General features: G+C 52.6%; 35 non-coding genes across 35 annotated transcripts; 7 read left to right on the plus strand and 28 right to left on the minus strand.

Annotated features, from left to right (window-relative positions):
• Positions 1 to 6: 6 nt before the first annotated feature.
• Trnas-aga (transfer RNA serine (anticodon AGA)) lies at positions 7 to 88 on the minus strand. The gene has a single exon. It is a non-coding gene; the product is annotated as a tRNA-Ser (tRNA).
• A 139-nt stretch (positions 89 to 227) lies between these two features.
• Positions 228 to 300, minus strand: Trnak-uuu (transfer RNA lysine (anticodon UUU)). The gene has a single exon. It is a non-coding gene; the product is annotated as a tRNA-Lys (tRNA).
• Positions 301 to 596: 296 nt separating this feature from the next.
• Positions 597 to 668, minus strand: Trnae-uuc (transfer RNA glutamic acid (anticodon UUC)). The gene has a single exon. It is a non-coding gene; the product is annotated as a tRNA-Glu (tRNA).
• Positions 669 to 976: 308 nt separating this feature from the next.
• Trnam-cau (transfer RNA methionine (anticodon CAU)) lies at positions 977 to 1,049 on the minus strand. Its single transcript has one exon. It is a non-coding gene; the product is annotated as a tRNA-Met (tRNA).
• Positions 1,050 to 2,028: 979 nt separating this feature from the next.
• Positions 2,029 to 2,100, plus strand: Trnag-ucc (transfer RNA glycine (anticodon UCC)). The gene has a single exon. It is a non-coding gene; the product is annotated as a tRNA-Gly (tRNA).
• Positions 2,101 to 2,367: 267 nt separating this feature from the next.
• Positions 2,368 to 2,449, minus strand: Trnas-aga (transfer RNA serine (anticodon AGA)). Its single transcript has one exon. It is a non-coding gene; the product is annotated as a tRNA-Ser (tRNA).
• Positions 2,450 to 2,588: 139 nt separating this feature from the next.
• On the minus strand, positions 2,589 to 2,661 carry Trnak-uuu (transfer RNA lysine (anticodon UUU)). The gene has a single exon. It is a non-coding gene; the product is annotated as a tRNA-Lys (tRNA).
• A 296-nt stretch (positions 2,662 to 2,957) lies between these two features.
• Positions 2,958 to 3,029, minus strand: Trnae-uuc (transfer RNA glutamic acid (anticodon UUC)). The gene has a single exon. It is a non-coding gene; the product is annotated as a tRNA-Glu (tRNA).
• Positions 3,030 to 3,337: 308 nt separating this feature from the next.
• Positions 3,338 to 3,410, minus strand: Trnam-cau (transfer RNA methionine (anticodon CAU)). The gene has a single exon. It is a non-coding gene; the product is annotated as a tRNA-Met (tRNA).
• Positions 3,411 to 4,389: 979 nt separating this feature from the next.
• Trnag-ucc (transfer RNA glycine (anticodon UCC)) lies at positions 4,390 to 4,461 on the plus strand. Its single transcript has one exon. It is a non-coding gene; the product is annotated as a tRNA-Gly (tRNA).
• Positions 4,462 to 4,728: 267 nt separating this feature from the next.
• Trnas-aga (transfer RNA serine (anticodon AGA)) lies at positions 4,729 to 4,810 on the minus strand. The gene has a single exon. It is a non-coding gene; the product is annotated as a tRNA-Ser (tRNA).
• A 139-nt stretch (positions 4,811 to 4,949) lies between these two features.
• On the minus strand, positions 4,950 to 5,022 carry Trnak-uuu (transfer RNA lysine (anticodon UUU)). Its single transcript has one exon. It is a non-coding gene; the product is annotated as a tRNA-Lys (tRNA).
• A 296-nt stretch (positions 5,023 to 5,318) lies between these two features.
• Positions 5,319 to 5,390, minus strand: Trnae-uuc (transfer RNA glutamic acid (anticodon UUC)). The gene has a single exon. It is a non-coding gene; the product is annotated as a tRNA-Glu (tRNA).
• A 308-nt stretch (positions 5,391 to 5,698) lies between these two features.
• On the minus strand, positions 5,699 to 5,771 carry Trnam-cau (transfer RNA methionine (anticodon CAU)). Its single transcript has one exon. It is a non-coding gene; the product is annotated as a tRNA-Met (tRNA).
• A 979-nt stretch (positions 5,772 to 6,750) lies between these two features.
• Positions 6,751 to 6,822, plus strand: Trnag-ucc (transfer RNA glycine (anticodon UCC)). The gene has a single exon. It is a non-coding gene; the product is annotated as a tRNA-Gly (tRNA).
• Positions 6,823 to 7,089: 267 nt separating this feature from the next.
• Trnas-aga (transfer RNA serine (anticodon AGA)) lies at positions 7,090 to 7,171 on the minus strand. Its single transcript has one exon. It is a non-coding gene; the product is annotated as a tRNA-Ser (tRNA).
• A 139-nt stretch (positions 7,172 to 7,310) lies between these two features.
• Trnak-uuu (transfer RNA lysine (anticodon UUU)) lies at positions 7,311 to 7,383 on the minus strand. Its single transcript has one exon. It is a non-coding gene; the product is annotated as a tRNA-Lys (tRNA).
• Positions 7,384 to 7,679: 296 nt separating this feature from the next.
• Trnae-uuc (transfer RNA glutamic acid (anticodon UUC)) lies at positions 7,680 to 7,751 on the minus strand. Its single transcript has one exon. It is a non-coding gene; the product is annotated as a tRNA-Glu (tRNA).
• A 308-nt stretch (positions 7,752 to 8,059) lies between these two features.
• Positions 8,060 to 8,132, minus strand: Trnam-cau (transfer RNA methionine (anticodon CAU)). Its single transcript has one exon. It is a non-coding gene; the product is annotated as a tRNA-Met (tRNA).
• Positions 8,133 to 9,111: 979 nt separating this feature from the next.
• Trnag-ucc (transfer RNA glycine (anticodon UCC)) lies at positions 9,112 to 9,183 on the plus strand. Its single transcript has one exon. It is a non-coding gene; the product is annotated as a tRNA-Gly (tRNA).
• A 267-nt stretch (positions 9,184 to 9,450) lies between these two features.
• Trnas-aga (transfer RNA serine (anticodon AGA)) lies at positions 9,451 to 9,532 on the minus strand. The gene has a single exon. It is a non-coding gene; the product is annotated as a tRNA-Ser (tRNA).
• A 139-nt stretch (positions 9,533 to 9,671) lies between these two features.
• Trnak-uuu (transfer RNA lysine (anticodon UUU)) lies at positions 9,672 to 9,744 on the minus strand. The gene has a single exon. It is a non-coding gene; the product is annotated as a tRNA-Lys (tRNA).
• Positions 9,745 to 10,040: 296 nt separating this feature from the next.
• On the minus strand, positions 10,041 to 10,112 carry Trnae-uuc (transfer RNA glutamic acid (anticodon UUC)). The gene has a single exon. It is a non-coding gene; the product is annotated as a tRNA-Glu (tRNA).
• Positions 10,113 to 10,420: 308 nt separating this feature from the next.
• On the minus strand, positions 10,421 to 10,493 carry Trnat-cgu (transfer RNA threonine (anticodon CGU)). Its single transcript has one exon. It is a non-coding gene; the product is annotated as a tRNA-Thr (tRNA).
• A 979-nt stretch (positions 10,494 to 11,472) lies between these two features.
• Trnag-ucc (transfer RNA glycine (anticodon UCC)) lies at positions 11,473 to 11,544 on the plus strand. Its single transcript has one exon. It is a non-coding gene; the product is annotated as a tRNA-Gly (tRNA).
• Positions 11,545 to 11,811: 267 nt separating this feature from the next.
• Trnas-aga (transfer RNA serine (anticodon AGA)) lies at positions 11,812 to 11,893 on the minus strand. Its single transcript has one exon. It is a non-coding gene; the product is annotated as a tRNA-Ser (tRNA).
• Positions 11,894 to 12,032: 139 nt separating this feature from the next.
• On the minus strand, positions 12,033 to 12,105 carry Trnak-uuu (transfer RNA lysine (anticodon UUU)). The gene has a single exon. It is a non-coding gene; the product is annotated as a tRNA-Lys (tRNA).
• Positions 12,106 to 12,401: 296 nt separating this feature from the next.
• Positions 12,402 to 12,473, minus strand: Trnae-uuc (transfer RNA glutamic acid (anticodon UUC)). The gene has a single exon. It is a non-coding gene; the product is annotated as a tRNA-Glu (tRNA).
• A 308-nt stretch (positions 12,474 to 12,781) lies between these two features.
• On the minus strand, positions 12,782 to 12,854 carry Trnam-cau (transfer RNA methionine (anticodon CAU)). Its single transcript has one exon. It is a non-coding gene; the product is annotated as a tRNA-Met (tRNA).
• A 978-nt stretch (positions 12,855 to 13,832) lies between these two features.
• Trnag-ucc (transfer RNA glycine (anticodon UCC)) lies at positions 13,833 to 13,904 on the plus strand. The gene has a single exon. It is a non-coding gene; the product is annotated as a tRNA-Gly (tRNA).
• Positions 13,905 to 14,171: 267 nt separating this feature from the next.
• Positions 14,172 to 14,253, minus strand: Trnas-aga (transfer RNA serine (anticodon AGA)). The gene has a single exon. It is a non-coding gene; the product is annotated as a tRNA-Ser (tRNA).
• A 139-nt stretch (positions 14,254 to 14,392) lies between these two features.
• Trnak-uuu (transfer RNA lysine (anticodon UUU)) lies at positions 14,393 to 14,465 on the minus strand. Its single transcript has one exon. It is a non-coding gene; the product is annotated as a tRNA-Lys (tRNA).
• Positions 14,466 to 14,761: 296 nt separating this feature from the next.
• Positions 14,762 to 14,833, minus strand: Trnae-uuc (transfer RNA glutamic acid (anticodon UUC)). The gene has a single exon. It is a non-coding gene; the product is annotated as a tRNA-Glu (tRNA).
• Positions 14,834 to 15,141: 308 nt separating this feature from the next.
• On the minus strand, positions 15,142 to 15,214 carry Trnam-cau (transfer RNA methionine (anticodon CAU)). The gene has a single exon. It is a non-coding gene; the product is annotated as a tRNA-Met (tRNA).
• Positions 15,215 to 16,193: 979 nt separating this feature from the next.
• On the plus strand, positions 16,194 to 16,265 carry Trnag-ucc (transfer RNA glycine (anticodon UCC)). The gene has a single exon. It is a non-coding gene; the product is annotated as a tRNA-Gly (tRNA).
• Positions 16,266 to 16,283: the final 18 nt, after the last annotated feature.

Here is a 16,283-nt window from a genome sequence, read left to right on the forward strand (position 1 = left end):
AACCGACGCAGTCGGTAGGACTCGAACCTACGCTCCCAGAGGGAATCTGATTTCTAGTCAGACGCCTTAACCACTCGGCCACGACTGCTCGTAACTGAAGTTTCCCTGGAATCGTGAAGAATCAAACCGGTCTGCGCAGAATGTTGACAGGAAACGAACTCCGTGCACTGATTACGGCAGGGTTACCATCGCTACGAGACGAGCCATTACGGAAACGTTAAAATCTTCGCCCGGACAGGGACTTGAACCCTGGACCCTTAGGTTAAAAGCCTAATGCTCTACCGACTGAGCTATCCGGGCTCACGCTCGTTGTGGATGGAGCGGCTGCAAGCAATGTAAATAACTGGAACGCGTGTGTAGGCGTACTACGGTAATTTCTGGCTTCTGGCGCAACTGGCGACTTCACCGACTTCCCACTGACGCTGGTAGCAGCCCAACAGCGGACCAGAGCCTCTTCTCCCTTTATTCCGGTGCCGACAGTAATTGCATCATGTGCCTGTTTTCCCCGATTACGTTCGGTCGAAGCTTCGGAAGGTGGGCGACAAACGACAGTTCGAAGGCCAAAACGTGGAGCGTTGTGTGCGCAAAAACTTCCGTTCCGGTACCGGGAATCGAACCCGGGCCTCCTGGGTGAAAGCCAGGTATCCTAGCCACTAGACCACACCGGATTTGCTCGATAAGCGTGAGGTTTTCTCCGTCTCCTCTCGTATTTCGTGCTGAATCTCGACTCAGTGCAGTTCTCCGTTTGCGAGCATATTTGCGCCTACAGACTGGCATGGCGCACAGCTCGAAATTGACTATTCATTATTTTACTCCTAACAAGGGAAGAGAAAGATCAAAGTTGTACGTTGTCATAATTGGAAATAAACATATTGACGCTGGGGCGTAGACTCCTTGTGGATAACGAACGACAATTAAGTTCGTTCCCTAGCAACAGCAACGCCGTTAATTCAGCCTTGATGTACAGCAAATTAAATGCCCCGGGTGAGGATCGAACTCACGACCTTAAGATTATGAGACTTACGCGCTACCTACTGCGCTACCGAGGCACGTTGCAAGTAACGTTACAGGAAACTTGGTAAGTCTCTCATATTAGAGATAGACAGTTTGCGCTTTCTCAAGAATCTGTTGTGTTGCTACACGTGCTTTCCCTACTTGCTAGATTAAACTGCTGCCGCAGCTTTTTCAACGGAACGCAGCACTGCCCGAGGTTACAGTACATCGCCCTTGCGGCACCTAAACACAGCGGCCTGTTGGGCCAGGCCGTCGTCAGAGTTCAGAAATAGCACGCGACCGTTCAAGTACGGTCTATTGCGTGCTGCGTGTATGGTTCTTCTCACAGCGAATCCCGCTATACATTCCTGAGGCTGACGCAGCTCAGGCGAAGAATCGGCGCGGCAGCATTATAGCGAGAACAGCAGAACGATGCATCGGCCGGGAATCGAACCCGGGCCGTCCGCATGCTAAGCGAGCATTCACCAATTTTTTTTTTTTTTGTTCTCATTTCTTTCGTTGCATTTGTTGGGGGCGGACGTCCGATGGCGCCCGTTCATGTTCATCGTTGACTCGGTCTTTTATTACAGAGGGCAGATAACTCTCAGACCGAACACGCTGAGCTATCGTGCCGGCAAGCCTTAAGATTATGAGACTTACGCGCTGCCTACTGCACTGCTGAGGCACATGCCATTGAACCACCGATGCTCGACAAGCTGCCCGTGCTTCCCGAGTACTTTTCTGCAGGGGAAAGTGGGATTGCCACCCAGCGACGTCGGATACAACCGAAAAAAGTGCTACACACGCGGAGTGCTCCACTACACTGCCTTAAAACGAATGCTCATCTCTATCGTGTGAGTAACCTTGCGGCCGCGGCGGCTAGTCTTGCCCAAAGACGCAGCGTGCGTGGAGGCGCTACCCGAATGCGTGTGGATGCACCCTCCTACCTCGTAAAGCGCCTGCAGCTACTATCACCGTGGGCCGCTGCTGGCGGGCAGGAAGCCGACACAGCGGGGCGTTGCGAGCAGCGCCTGTGCGGTGGTGGTGTAATGGTGAGCATAGTTGCCTTCCAAGCAGTTGATCCGGGTTCGATTCCCGGCCGCCGCAAGTGGCGCTGGTTTTTTCGTATGAGTATGTGAGCCGCGTGCTGTTAAATGAAGGTTTTTTTCGTCGTAGCTCCACGCAGACCATCCTGTAGTATGTCCCGACTTGTCCCGACTTTGCTCGGCTGACGCGAAAGCTGACGCTTGGAATTCGCCCTTATCAAAAGGACAGGCACTATAAACGGCTGAGAGAGGCGAGGTGTGGAGAGGTACCAAAACGACAGGCAATCTGCGAAATTTTCTGCTCGTTGTTCTTAAAGAAAAAAACCGACGCAGTCGGTAGGACTCGAACCTACGCTCCCAGAGGGAATCTGATTTCTAGTCAGACGCCTTAACCACTCGGCCACGACTGCTCGTAACTGAAGTTTCCCTGGAATCGTGAAGAATCAAACCGGTCTGCGCAGAATGTTGACAGGAAACGAACTCCGTGCACTGATTACGGCAGGGTTACCATCGCTACGAGACGAGCCATTACGGAAACGTTAAAATCTTCGCCCGGACAGGGACTTGAACCCTGGACCCTTAGGTTAAAAGCCTAATGCTCTACCGACTGAGCTATCCGGGCTCACGCTCGTTGTGGATGGAGCGGCTGCAAGCAATGTAAATAACTGGAACGCGTGTGTAGGCGTACTACGGTAATTTCTGGCTTCTGGCGCAACTGGCGACTTCACCGACTTCCCACTGACGCTGGTAGCAGCCCAACAGCGGACCAGAGCCTCTTCTCCCTTTATTCCGGTGCCGACAGTAATTGCATCATGTGCCTGTTTTCCCCGATTACGTTCGGTCGAAGCTTCGGAAGGTGGGCGACAAACGACAGTTCGAAGGCCAAAACGTGGAGCGTTGTGTGCGCAAAAACTTCCGTTCCGGTACCGGGAATCGAACCCGGGCCTCCTGGGTGAAAGCCAGGTATCCTAGCCACTAGACCACACCGGATTTGCTCGATAAGCGTGAGGTTTTCTCCGTCTCCTCTCGTATTTCGTGCTGAATCTCGACTCAGTGCAGTTCTCCGTTTGCGAGCATATTTGCGCCTACAGACTGGCATGGCGCACAGCTCGAAATTGACTATTCATTATTTTACTCCTAACAAGGGAAGAGAAAGATCAAAGTTGTACGTTGTCATAATTGGAAATAAACATATTGACGCTGGGGCGTAGACTCCTTGTGGATAACGAACGACAATTAAGTTCGTTCCCTAGCAACAGCAACGCCGTTAATTCAGCCTTGATGTACAGCAAATTAAATGCCCCGGGTGAGGATCGAACTCACGACCTTAAGATTATGACACTTACGCGCTACCTACTGCGCTACCGAGGCACGTTGCAAGTAACGTTACAGGAAACTTGGTAAGTCTCTCATATTAGAGATAGACAGTTTGCGCTTTCTCAAGAATCTGTTGTGTTGCTACACGTGCTTTCCCTACTTGCTAGATTAAACTGCTGCCGCAGCTTTTTCAACGGAACGCAGCACTGCCCGAGGTTACAGTACATCGCCCTTGCGGCACCTGAACACAGCGGCCTGTTGGGCCAGGCCGTCGTCAGAGTTCAGAAATAGCACGCGACCGTTCAAGTACGGTCTATTGCGTGCTGCGTGTATGGTTCTTCTCACAGCGAATCCCGCTATACATTCCTGAGGCTGACGCAGCTCAGGCGAAGAATCGGCGCGGCAGCATTATAGCGAGAACAGCAGAACGATGCATCGGCCGGGAATCGAACCCGGGCCGTCCGCATGCTAAGCGAGCATTCACCAATTTTATTTTTTTTTGTTCTCATTTCTTTCGTTGCATTTGTTGGGGGCGGACGTCCGATGGCGCCCGTTCATGTTCATCGTTGACTCGGTCTTTTATTACAGAGGGCAGATAACTCTCAGACCGAACACGCTGAGCTATCGTGCCGGCAAGCCTTAAGATTATGAGACTTACGCGCTGCCTACTGCACTGCTGAGGCACATGCCATTGAACCACCGATGCTCGACAAGCTGCCCGTGCTTCCCGAGTACTTTTCTGCAGGGGAAAGTGGGATTGCCACCCAGCGACGTCGGATACAACCGAAAAAAGTGCTACACACGCGGAGTGCTCCACTACACTGCCTTAAAACGAATGCTCATCTCTATCGTGTGAGTAACCTTGCGGCCGCGGCGGCTAGTCTTGCCCAAAGACGCAGCGTGCGTGGAGGCGCTACCCGAATGCGTGTGGATGCACCCTCCTACCTCGTAAAGCGCCTGCAGCTACTATCACCGTGGGCCGCTGCTGGCGGGCAGGAAGCCGACACAGCGGGGCGTTGCGAGCAGCGCCTGTGCGGTGGTGGTGTAATGGTGAGCATAGTTGCCTTCCAAGCAGTTGATCCGGGTTCGATTCCCGGCCGCCGCAAGTGGCGCTGGTTTTTTCGTATGAGTATGTGAGCCGCGTGCTGTTAAATGAAGGTTTTTTTCGTCGTAGCTCCACGCAGACCATCCTGTAGTATGTCCCGACTTGTCCCGACTTTGCTCGGCTGACGCGAAAGCTGACGCTTGGAATTCGCCCTTATCAAAAGGACAGGCACTATAAACGGCTGAGAGAGGCGAGGTGTGGAGAGGTACCAAAACGACAGGCAATCTGCGAAATTTTCTGCTCGTTGTTCTTAAAGAAAAAAACCGACGCAGTCGGTAGGACTCGAACCTACGCTCCCAGAGGGAATCTGATTTCTAGTCAGACGCCTTAACCACTCGGCCACGACTGCTCGTAACTGAAGTTTCCCTGGAATCGTGAAGAATCAAACCGGTCTGCGCAGAATGTTGACAGGAAACGAACTCCGTGCACTGATTACGGCAGGGTTACCATCGCTACGAGACGAGCCATTACGGAAACGTTAAAATCTTCGCCCGGACAGGGACTTGAACCCTGGACCCTTAGGTTAAAAGCCTAATGCTCTACCGACTGAGCTATCCGGGCTCACGCTCGTTGTGGATGGAGCGGCTGCAAGCAATGTAAATAACTGGAACGCGTGTGTAGGCGTACTACGGTAATTTCTGGCTTCTGGCGCAACTGGCGACTTCACCGACTTCCCACTGACGCTGGTAGCAGCCCAACAGCGGACCAGAGCCTCTTCTCCCTTTATTCCGGTGCCGACAGTAATTGCATCATGTGCCTGTTTTCCCCGATTACGTTCGGTCGAAGCTTCGGAAGGTGGGCGACAAACGACAGTTCGAAGGCCAAAACGTGGAGCGTTGTGTGCGCAAAAACTTCCGTTCCGGTACCGGGAATCGAACCCGGGCCTCCTGGGTGAAAGCCAGGTATCCTAGCCACTAGACCACACCGGATTTGCTCGATAAGCGTGAGGTTTTCTCCGTCTCCTCTCGTATTTCGTGCTGAATCTCGACTCAGTGCAGTTCTCCGTTTGCGAGCATATTTGCGCCTACAGACTGGCATGGCGCACAGCTCGAAATTGACTATTCATTATTTTACTCCTAACAAGGGAAGAGAAAGATCAAAGTTGTACGTTGTCATAATTGGAAATAAACATATTGACGCTGGGGCGTAGACTCCTTGTGGATAACGAACGACAATTAAGTTCGTTCCCTAGCAACAGCAACGCCGTTAATTCAGCCTTGATGTACAGCAAATTAAATGCCCCGGGTGAGGATCGAACTCACGACCTTAAGATTATGAGACTTACGCGCTACCTACTGCGCTACCGAGGCACGTTGCAAGTAACGTTACAGGAAACTTGGTAAGTCTCTCATATTAGAGATAGACAGTTTGCGCTTTCTCAAGAATCTGTTGTGTTGCTACACGTGCTTTCCCTACTTGCTAGATTAAACTGCTGCCGCAGCTTTTTCAACGGAACGCAGCACTGCCCGAGGTTACAGTACATCGCCCTTGCGGCACCTAAACACAGCGGCCTGTTGGGCCAGGCCGTCGTCAGAGTTCAGAAATAGCACGCGACCGTTCAAGTACGGTCTATTGCGTGCTGCGTGTATGGTTCTTCTCACAGCGAATCCCGCTATACATTCCTGAGGCTGACGCAGCTCAGGCGAAGAATCGGCGCGGCAGCATTATAGCGAGAACAGCAGAACGATGCATCGGCCGGGAATCGAACCCGGGCCGTCCGCATGCTAAGCGAGCATTCACCAATTTTTTTTTTTTTTGTTCTCATTTCTTTCGTTGCATTTGTTGGGGGCGGACGTCCGATGGCGCCCGTTCATGTTCATCGTTGACTCGGTCTTTTATTACAGAGGGCAGATAACTCTCAGACCGAACACGCTGAGCTATCGTGCCGGCAAGCCTTAAGATTATGAGACTTACGCGCTGCCTACTGCACTGCTGAGGCACATGCCATTGAACCACCGATGCTCGACAAGCTGCCCGTGCTTCCCGAGTACTTTTCTGCAGGGGAAAGTGGGATTGCCACCCAGCGACGTCGGATACAACCGAAAAAAGTGCTACACACGCGGAGTGCTCCACTACACTGCCTTAAAACGAATGCTCATCTCTATCGTGTGAGTAACCTTGCGGCCGCGGCGGCTAGTCTTGCCCAAAGACGCAGCGTGCGTGGAGGCGCTACCCGAATGCGTGTGGATGCACCCTCCTACCTCGTAAAGCGCCTGCAGCTACTATCACCGTGGGCCGCTGCTGGCGGGCAGGAAGCCGACACAGCGGGGCGTTGCGAGCAGCGCCTGTGCGGTGGTGGTGTAATGGTGAGCATAGTTGCCTTCCAAGCAGTTGATCCGGGTTCGATTCCCGGCCGCCGCAAGTGGCGCTGGTTTTTTCGTATGAGTATGTGAGCCGCGTGCTGTTAAATGAAGGTTTTTTTCGTCGTAGCTCCACGCAGACCATCCTGTAGTATGTCCCGACTTGTCCCGACTTTGCTCGGCTGACGCGAAAGCTGACGCTTGGAATTCGCCCTTATCAAAAGGACAGGCACTATAAACGGCTGAGAGAGGCGAGGTGTGGAGAGGTACCAAAACGACAGGCAATCTGCGAAATTTTCTGCTCGTTGTTCTTAAAGAAAAAAACCGACGCAGTCGGTAGGACTCGAACCTACGCTCCCAGAGGGAATCTGATTTCTAGTCAGACGCCTTAACCACTCGGCCACGACTGCTCGTAACTGAAGTTTCCCTGGAATCGTGAAGAATCAAACCGGTCTGCGCAGAATGTTGACAGGAAACGAACTCCGTGCACTGATTACGGCAGGGTTACCATCGCTACGAGACGAGCCATTACGGAAACGTTAAAATCTTCGCCCGGACAGGGACTTGAACCCTGGACCCTTAGGTTAAAAGCCTAATGCTCTACCGACTGAGCTATCCGGGCTCACGCTCGTTGTGGATGGAGCGGCTGCAAGCAATGTAAATAACTGGAACGCGTGTGTAGGCGTACTACGGTAATTTCTGGCTTCTGGCGCAACTGGCGACTTCACCGACTTCCCACTGACGCTGGTAGCAGCCCAACAGCGGACCAGAGCCTCTTCTCCCTTTATTCCGGTGCCGACAGTAATTGCATCATGTGCCTGTTTTCCCCGATTACGTTCGGTCGAAGCTTCGGAAGGTGGGCGACAAACGACAGTTCGAAGGCCAAAACGTGGAGCGTTGTGTGCGCAAAAACTTCCGTTCCGGTACCGGGAATCGAACCCGGGCCTCCTGGGTGAAAGCCAGGTATCCTAGCCACTAGACCACACCGGATTTGCTCGATAAGCGTGAGGTTTTCTCCGTCTCCTCTCGTATTTCGTGCTGAATCTCGACTCAGTGCAGTTCTCCGTTTGCGAGCATATTTGCGCCTACAGACTGGCATGGCGCACAGCTCGAAATTGACTATTCATTATTTTACTCCTAACAAGGGAAGAGAAAGATCAAAGTTGTACGTTGTCATAATTGGAAATAAACATATTGACGCTGGGGCGTAGACTCCTTGTGGATAACGAACGACAATTAAGTTCGTTCCCTAGCAACAGCAACGCCGTTAATTCAGCCTTGATGTACAGCAAATTAAATGCCCCGGGTGAGGATCGAACTCACGACCTTAAGATTATGACACTTACGCGCTACCTACTGCGCTACCGAGGCACGTTGCAAGTAACGTTACAGGAAACTTGGTAAGTCTCTCATATTAGAGATAGACAGTTTGCGCTTTCTCAAGAATCTGTTGTGTTGCTACACGTGCTTTCCCTACTTGCTAGATTAAACTGCTGCCGCAGCTTTTTCAACGGAACGCAGCACTGCCCGAGGTTACAGTACATCGCCCTTGCGGCACCTGAACACAGCGGCCTGTTGGGCCAGGCCGTCGTCAGAGTTCAGAAATAGCACGCGACCGTTCAAGTACGGTCTATTGCGTGCTGCGTGTATGGTTCTTCTCACAGCGAATCCCGCTATACATTCCTGAGGCTGACGCAGCTCAGGCGAAGAATCGGCGCGGCAGCATTATAGCGAGAACAGCAGAACGATGCATCGGCCGGGAATCGAACCCGGGCCGTCCGCATGCTAAGCGAGCATTCACCAATTTTATTTTTTTTTGTTCTCATTTCTTTCGTTGCATTTGTTGGGGGCGGACGTCCGATGGCGCCCGTTCATGTTCATCGTTGACTCGGTCTTTTATTACAGAGGGCAGATAACTCTCAGACCGAACACGCTGAGCTATCGTGCCGGCAAGCCTTAAGATTATGAGACTTACGCGCTGCCTACTGCACTGCTGAGGCACATGCCATTGAACCACCGATGCTCGACAAGCTGCCCGTGCTTCCCGAGTACTTTTCTGCAGGGGAAAGTGGGATTGCCACCCAGCGACGTCGGATACAACCGAAAAAAGTGCTACACACGCGGAGTGCTCCACTACACTGCCTTAAAACGAATGCTCATCTCTATCGTGTGAGTAACCTTGCGGCCGCGGCGGCTAGTCTTGCCCAAAGACGCAGCGTGCGTGGAGGCGCTACCCGAATGCGTGTGGATGCACCCTCCTACCTCGTAAAGCGCCTGCAGCTACTATCACCGTGGGCCGCTGCTGGCGGGCAGGAAGCCGACACAGCGGGGCGTTGCGAGCAGCGCCTGTGCGGTGGTGGTGTAATGGTGAGCATAGTTGCCTTCCAAGCAGTTGATCCGGGTTCGATTCCCGGCCGCCGCAAGTGGCGCTGGTTTTTTCGTATGAGTATGTGAGCCGCGTGCTGTTAAATGAAGGTTTTTTTCGTCGTAGCTCCACGCAGACCATCCTGTAGTATGTCCCGACTTGTCCCGACTTTGCTCGGCTGACGCGAAAGCTGACGCTTGGAATTCGCCCTTATCAAAAGGACAGGCACTATAAACGGCTGAGAGAGGCGAGGTGTGGAGAGGTACCAAAACGACAGGCAATCTGCGAAATTTTCTGCTCGTTGTTCTTAAAGAAAAAAACCGACGCAGTCGGTAGGACTCGAACCTACGCTCCCAGAGGGAATCTGATTTCTAGTCAGACGCCTTAACCACTCGGCCACGACTGCTCGTAACTGAAGTTTCCCTGGAATCGTGAAGAATCAAACCGGTCTGCGCAGAATGTTGACAGGAAACGAACTCCGTGCACTGATTACGGCAGGGTTACCATCGCTACGAGACGAGCCATTACGGAAACGTTAAAATCTTCGCCCGGACAGGGACTTGAACCCTGGACCCTTAGGTTAAAAGCCTAATGCTCTACCGACTGAGCTATCCGGGCTCACGCTCGTTGTGGATGGAGCGGCTGCAAGCAATGTAAATAACTGGAACGCGTGTGTAGGCGTACTACGGTAATTTCTGGCTTCTGGCGCAACTGGCGACTTCACCGACTTCCCACTGACGCTGGTAGCAGCCCAACAGCGGACCAGAGCCTCTTCTCCCTTTATTCCGGTGCCGACAGTAATTGCATCATGTGCCTGTTTTCCCCGATTACGTTCGGTCGAAGCTTCGGAAGGTGGGCGACAAACGACAGTTCGAAGGCCAAAACGTGGAGCGTTGTGTGCGCAAAAACTTCCGTTCCGGTACCGGGAATCGAACCCGGGCCTCCTGGGTGAAAGCCAGGTATCCTAGCCACTAGACCACACCGGATTTGCTCGATAAGCGTGAGGTTTTCTCCGTCTCCTCTCGTATTTCGTGCTGAATCTCGACTCAGTGCAGTTCTCCGTTTGCGAGCATATTTGCGCCTACAGACTGGCATGGCGCACAGCTCGAAATTGACTATTCATTATTTTACTCCTAACAAGGGAAGAGAAAGATCAAAGTTGTACGTTGTCATAATTGGAAATAAACATATTGACGCTGGGGCGTAGACTCCTTGTGGATAACGAACGACAATTAAGTTCGTTCCCTAGCAACAGCAACGCCGTTAATTCAGCCTTGATGTACAGCAAATTAAATGCCCCGGGTGAGGATCGAACTCACGACCTTAAGATTACGAGACTTACGCGCTACCTACTGCGCTACCGAGGCACGTTGCAAGTAACGTTACAGGAAACTTGGTAAGTCTCTCATATTAGAGATAGACAGTTTGCGCTTTCTCAAGAATCTGTTGTGTTGCTACACGTGCTTTCCCTACTTGCTAGATTAAACTGCTGCCGCAGCTTTTTCAACGGAACGCAGCACTGCCCGAGGTTACAGTACATCGCCCTTGCGGCACCTAAACACAGCGGCCTGTTGGGCCAGGCCGTCGTCAGAGTTCAGAAATAGCACGCGACCGTTCAAGTACGGTCTATTGCGTGCTGCGTGTATGGTTCTTCTCACAGCGAATCCCGCTATACATTCCTGAGGCTGACGCAGCTCAGGCGAAGAATCGGCGCGGCAGCATTATAGCGAGAACAGCAGAACGATGCATCGGCCGGGAATCGAACCCGGGCCGTCCGCATGCTAAGCGAGCATTCACCAATTTTATTTTTTTTTGTTCTCATTTCTTTCGTTGCATTTGTTGGGGGCGGACGTCCGATGGCGCCCGTTCATGTTCATCGTTGACTCGGTCTTTTATTACAGAGGGCAGATAACTCTCAGACCGAACACGCTGAGCTATCGTGCCGGCAAGCCTTAAGATTATGAGACTTACGCGCTGCCTACTGCACTGCTGAGGCACATGCCATTGAACCACCGATGCTCGACAAGCTGCCCGTGCTTCCCGAGTACTTTTCTGCAGGGGAAAGTGGGATTGCCACCCAGCGACGTCGGATACAACCGAAAAAAGTGCTGCACACGCGGAGTGCTCCACTACACTGCCTTAAAACGAATGCTCATCTCTATCGTGTGAGTAACCTTGCGGCCGCGGCGGCTAGTCTTGCCCAAAGACGCAGCGTGCGTGGAGGCGCTACCCGAATGCGTGTGGATGCACCCTCCTACCTCGTAAAGCGCCTGCAGCTACTATCACCGTGGGCCGCTGCTGGCGGGCAGGAAGCCGACACAGCGGGGCGTTGCGAGCAGCGCCTGTGCGGTGGTGGTGTAATGGTGAGCATAGTTGCCTTCCAAGCAGTTGATCCGGGTTCGATTCCCGGCCGCCGCAAGTGGCGCTGGTTTTTTCGTATGAGTATGTGAGCCGCGTGCTGTTAAATGAAGGTTTTTTTCGTCGTAGCTCCACGCAGACCATCCTGTAGTATGTCCCGACTTGTCCCGACTTTGCTCGGCTGACGCGAAAGCTGACGCTTGGAATTCGCCCTTATCAAAAGGACAGGCACTATAAACGGCTGAGAGAGGCGAGGTGTGGAGAGGTACCAAAACGACAGGCAATCTGCGAAATTTTCTGCTCGTTGTTCTTAAAGAAAAAAACCGACGCAGTCGGTAGGACTCGAACCTACGCTCCCAGAGGGAATCTGATTTCTAGTCAGACGCCTTAACCACTCGGCCACGACTGCTCGTAACTGAAGTTTCCCTGGAATCGTGAAGAATCAAACCGGTCTGCGCAGAATGTTGACAGGAAACGAACTCCGTGCACTGATTACGGCAGGGTTACCATCGCTACGAGACGAGCCATTACGGAAACGTTAAAATCTTCGCCCGGACAGGGACTTGAACCCTGGACCCTTAGGTTAAAAGCCTAATGCTCTACCGACTGAGCTATCCGGGCTCACGCTCGTTGTGGATGGAGCGGCTGCAAGCAATGTAAATAACTGGAACGCGTGTGTAGGCGTACTACGGTAATTTCTGGCTTCTGGCGCAACTGGCGACTTCACCGACTTCCCACTGACGCTGGTAGCAGCCCAACAGCGGACCAGAGCCTCTTCTCCCTTTATTCCGGTGCCGACAGTAATTGCATCATGTGCCTGTTTTCCCCGATTACGTTCGGTCGAAGCTTCGGAAGGTGGGCGACAAACGACAGTTCGAAGGCCAAAACGTGGAGCGTTGTGTGCGCAAAAACTTCCGTTCCGGTACCGGGAATCGAACCCGGGCCTCCTGGGTGAAAGCCAGGTATCCTAGCCACTAGACCACACCGGATTTGCTCGATAAGCGTGAGGTTTTCTCCGTCTCCTCTCGTATTTCGTGCTGAATCTCGACTCAGTGCAGTTCTCCGTTTGCGAGCATATTTGCGCCTACAGACTGGCATGGCGCACAGCTCGAAATTGACTATTCATTATTTTACTCCTAACAAGGGAAGAGAAAGATCAAAGTTGTACGTTGTCATAATTGGAAATAAACATATTGACGCTGGGGCGTAGACTCCTTGTGGATAACGAACGACAATTAAGTTCGTTCCCTAGCAACAGCAACGCCGTTAATTCAGCCTTGATGTACAGCAAATTAAATGCCCCGGGTGAGGATCGAACTCACGACCTTAAGATTATGACACTTACGCGCTACCTACTGCGCTACCGAGGCACGTTGCAAGTAACGTTACAGGAAACTTGGTAAGTCTCTCATATTAGAGATAGACAGTTTGCGCTTTCTCAAGAATCTGTTGTGTTGCTACACGTGCTTTCCCTACTTGCTAGATTAAACTGCTGCCGCAGCTTTTTCAACGGAACGCAGCACTGCCCGAGGTTACAGTACATCGCCCTTGCGGCACCTAAACACAGCGGCCTGTTGGGCCAGGCCGTCGTCAGAGTTCAGAAATAGCACGCGACCGTTCAAGTACGGTCTATTGCGTGCTGCGTGTATGGTTCTTCTCACAGCGAATCCCGCTATACATTCCTGAGGCTGACGCAGCTCAGGCGAAGAATCGGCGCGGCAGCATTATAGCGAGAACAGCAGAACGATGCATCGGCCGGGAATCGAACCCGGGCCGTCCGCATGCTAAGCGAGCATTCACCAATTTTTTTTTTTTTGTTCTCATTTCTTTCGTTGCATTTGTTGGGGGCGGACGTCCGATGGCGCCCGTTCATGTTCATCGTTGACTCGGTCTTTTATTACAGAGGGCAGATAACTCTCAGACCGAACACGCTGAGCTATCGTGCCGGCAAGCCTTAAGATTATGAGACTTACGCGCTGCCTACTGCACTGCTGAGGCACATGCCATTGAACCACCGATGCTCGACAAGCTGCCCGTGCTTCCCGAGTACTTTTCTGCAGGGGAAAGTGGGATTGCCACCCAGCGACGTCGGATACAACCGAAAAAAGTGCTACACACGCGGAGTGCTCCACTACACTGCCTTAAAACGAATGCTCATCTCTATCGTGTGAGTAACCTTGCGGCCGCGGCGGCTAGTCTTGCCCAAAGACGCAGCGTGCGTGGAGGCGCTACCCGAATGCGTGTGGATGCACCCTCCTACCTCGTAAAGCGCCTGCAGCTACTATCACCGTGGGCCGCTGCTGGCGGGCAGGAAGCCGACACAGCGGGGCGTTGCGAGCAGCGCCTGTGCGGTGGTGGTGTAATGGTGAGCATAGTTGCCTTCCAAGCAGTTGATCCGGGTTCGATTCCCGGCCGCCGCAAGTGGCGCTGGTTTTTTCGTATGAGTATGTGAGCCGCGTGCTGTTAAATGAAGGTTTTTTTCGTCGTAGCTCCACGCAGACCATCCTGTAGTATGTCCCGACTTGTCCCGACTTTGCTCGGCTGACGCGAAAGCTGACGCTTGGAATTCGCCCTTATCAAAAGGACAGGCACTATAAACGGCTGAGAGAGGCGAGGTGTGGAGAGGTACCAAAACGACAGGAAATCTGCGAAATTTTCTGCTAGTTGTTCTTAAAGAAAAAAACCGACGCAGTCGGTAGGACTCGAACCTACGCTCCCAGAGGGAATCTGATTTCTAGTCAGACGCCTTAACCACTCGGCCACGACTGCTCGTAACTGAAGTTTCCCTGGAATCGTGAAGAATCAAACCGGTCTGCGCAGAATGTTGACAGGAAACGAACTCCGTGCACTGATTACGGCAGGGTTACCATCGCTACGAGACGAGCCATTACGGAAACGTTAAAATCTTCGCCCGGACAGGGACTTGAACCCTGGACCCTTAGGTTAAAAGCCTAATGCTCTACCGACTGAGCTATCCGGGCTCACGCTCGTTGTGGATGGAGCGGCTGCAAGCAATGTAAATAACTGGAACGCGTGTGTAGGCGTACTACGGTAATTTCTGGCTTCTGGCGCAACTGGCGACTTCACCGACTTCCCACTGACGCTGGTAGCAGCCCAACAGCGGACCAGAGCCTCTTCTCCCTTTATTCCGGTGCCGACAGTAATTGCATCATGTGCCTGTTTTCCCCGATTACGTTCGGTCGAAGCTTCGGAAGGTGGGCGACAAACGACAGTTCGAAGGCCAAAACGTGGAGCGTTGTGTGCGCAAAAACTTCCGTTCCGGTACCGGGAATCGAACCCGGGCCTCCTGGGTGAAAGCCAGGTATCCTAGCCACTAGACCACACCGGATTTGCTCGATAAGCGTGAGGTTTTCTCCGTCTCCTCTCGTATTTCGTGCTGAATCTCGACTCAGTGCAGTTCTCCGTTTGCGAGCATATTTGCGCCTACAGACTGGCATGGCGCACAGCTCGAAATTGACTATTCATTATTTTACTCCTAACAAGGGAAGAGAAAGATCAAAGTTGTACGTTGTCATAATTGGAAATAAACATATTGACGCTGGGGCGTAGACTCCTTGTGGATAACGAACGACAATTAAGTTCGTTCCCTAGCAACAGCAACGCCGTTAATTCAGCCTTGATGTACAGCAAATTAAATGCCCCGGGTGAGGATCGAACTCACGACCTTAAGATTATGAGACTTACGCGCTACCCACTGCGCTACCGAGGCACGTTGCAAGTAACGTTACAGGAAACTTGGTAAGTCTCTCATATTAGAGATAGACAGTTTGCGCTTTCTCAAGAATCTGTTGTGTTGCTACACGTGCTTTCCCTACTTGCTAGATTAAACTGCTGCCGCAGCTTTTTCAACGGAACGCAGCACTGCCCGAGGTTACAGTACATCGCCCTTGCGGCACCTAAACACAGCGGCCTGTTGGGCCAGGCCGTCGTCAGAGTTCAGAAATAGCACGCGACCGTTCAAGTACGGTCTATTGCGTGCTGCGTGTATGGTTCTTCTCACAGCGAATCCCGCTATACATTCCTGAGGCTGACGCAGCTCAGGCGAAGAATCGGCGCGGCAGCATTATAGCGAGAACAGCAGAACGATGCATCGGCCGGGAATCGAACCCGGGCCGTCCGCATGCTAAGCGAGCATTCACCAATTTTATTTTTTTTTGTTCTCATTTCTTTCGTTGCATTTGTTGGGGGCGGACGTCCGATGGCGCCCGTTCATGTTCATCGTTGACTCGGTCTTTTATTACAGAGGGCAGATAACTCTCAGACCGAACACGCTGAGCTATCGTGCCGGCAAGCCTTAAGATTATGAGACTTACGCGCTGCCTACTGCACTGCTGAGGCACATGCCATTGAACCACCGATGCTCGACAAGCTGCCCGTGCTTCCCGAGTACTTTTCTGCAGGGGAAAGTGGGATTGCCACCCAGCGACGTCGGATACAACCGAAAAAAGTGCTACACACGCGGAGTGCTCCACTACACTGCCTTAAAACGAATGCTCATCTCTATCGTGTGAGTAACCTTGCGGCCGCGGCGGCTAGTCTTGCCCAAAGACGCAGCGTGCGTGGAGGCGCTACCCGAATGCGTGTGGATGCACCCTCCTACCTCGTAAAGCGCCTGCAGCTACTATCACCGTGGGCCGCTGCTGGCGGGCAGGAAGCCGACACAGCGGGGCGTTGCGAGCAGCGCCTGTGCGGTGGTGGTGTAATGGTGAGCATAGTTGCCTTCCAAGCAGTTGATCCGGGTTCGATTCCCGGCCGCCGCAAGTGGCGCTGGTTTTTTC

The sequence above is a fragment of the Schistocerca serialis genome, chromosome 4 (assembly GCF_023864345.2).
Source record: "Schistocerca serialis cubense isolate TAMUIC-IGC-003099 chromosome 4, iqSchSeri2.2, whole genome shotgun sequence".
NCBI classification, from domain to species: domain Eukaryota; kingdom Metazoa; phylum Arthropoda; class Insecta; order Orthoptera; family Acrididae; genus Schistocerca; species Schistocerca serialis.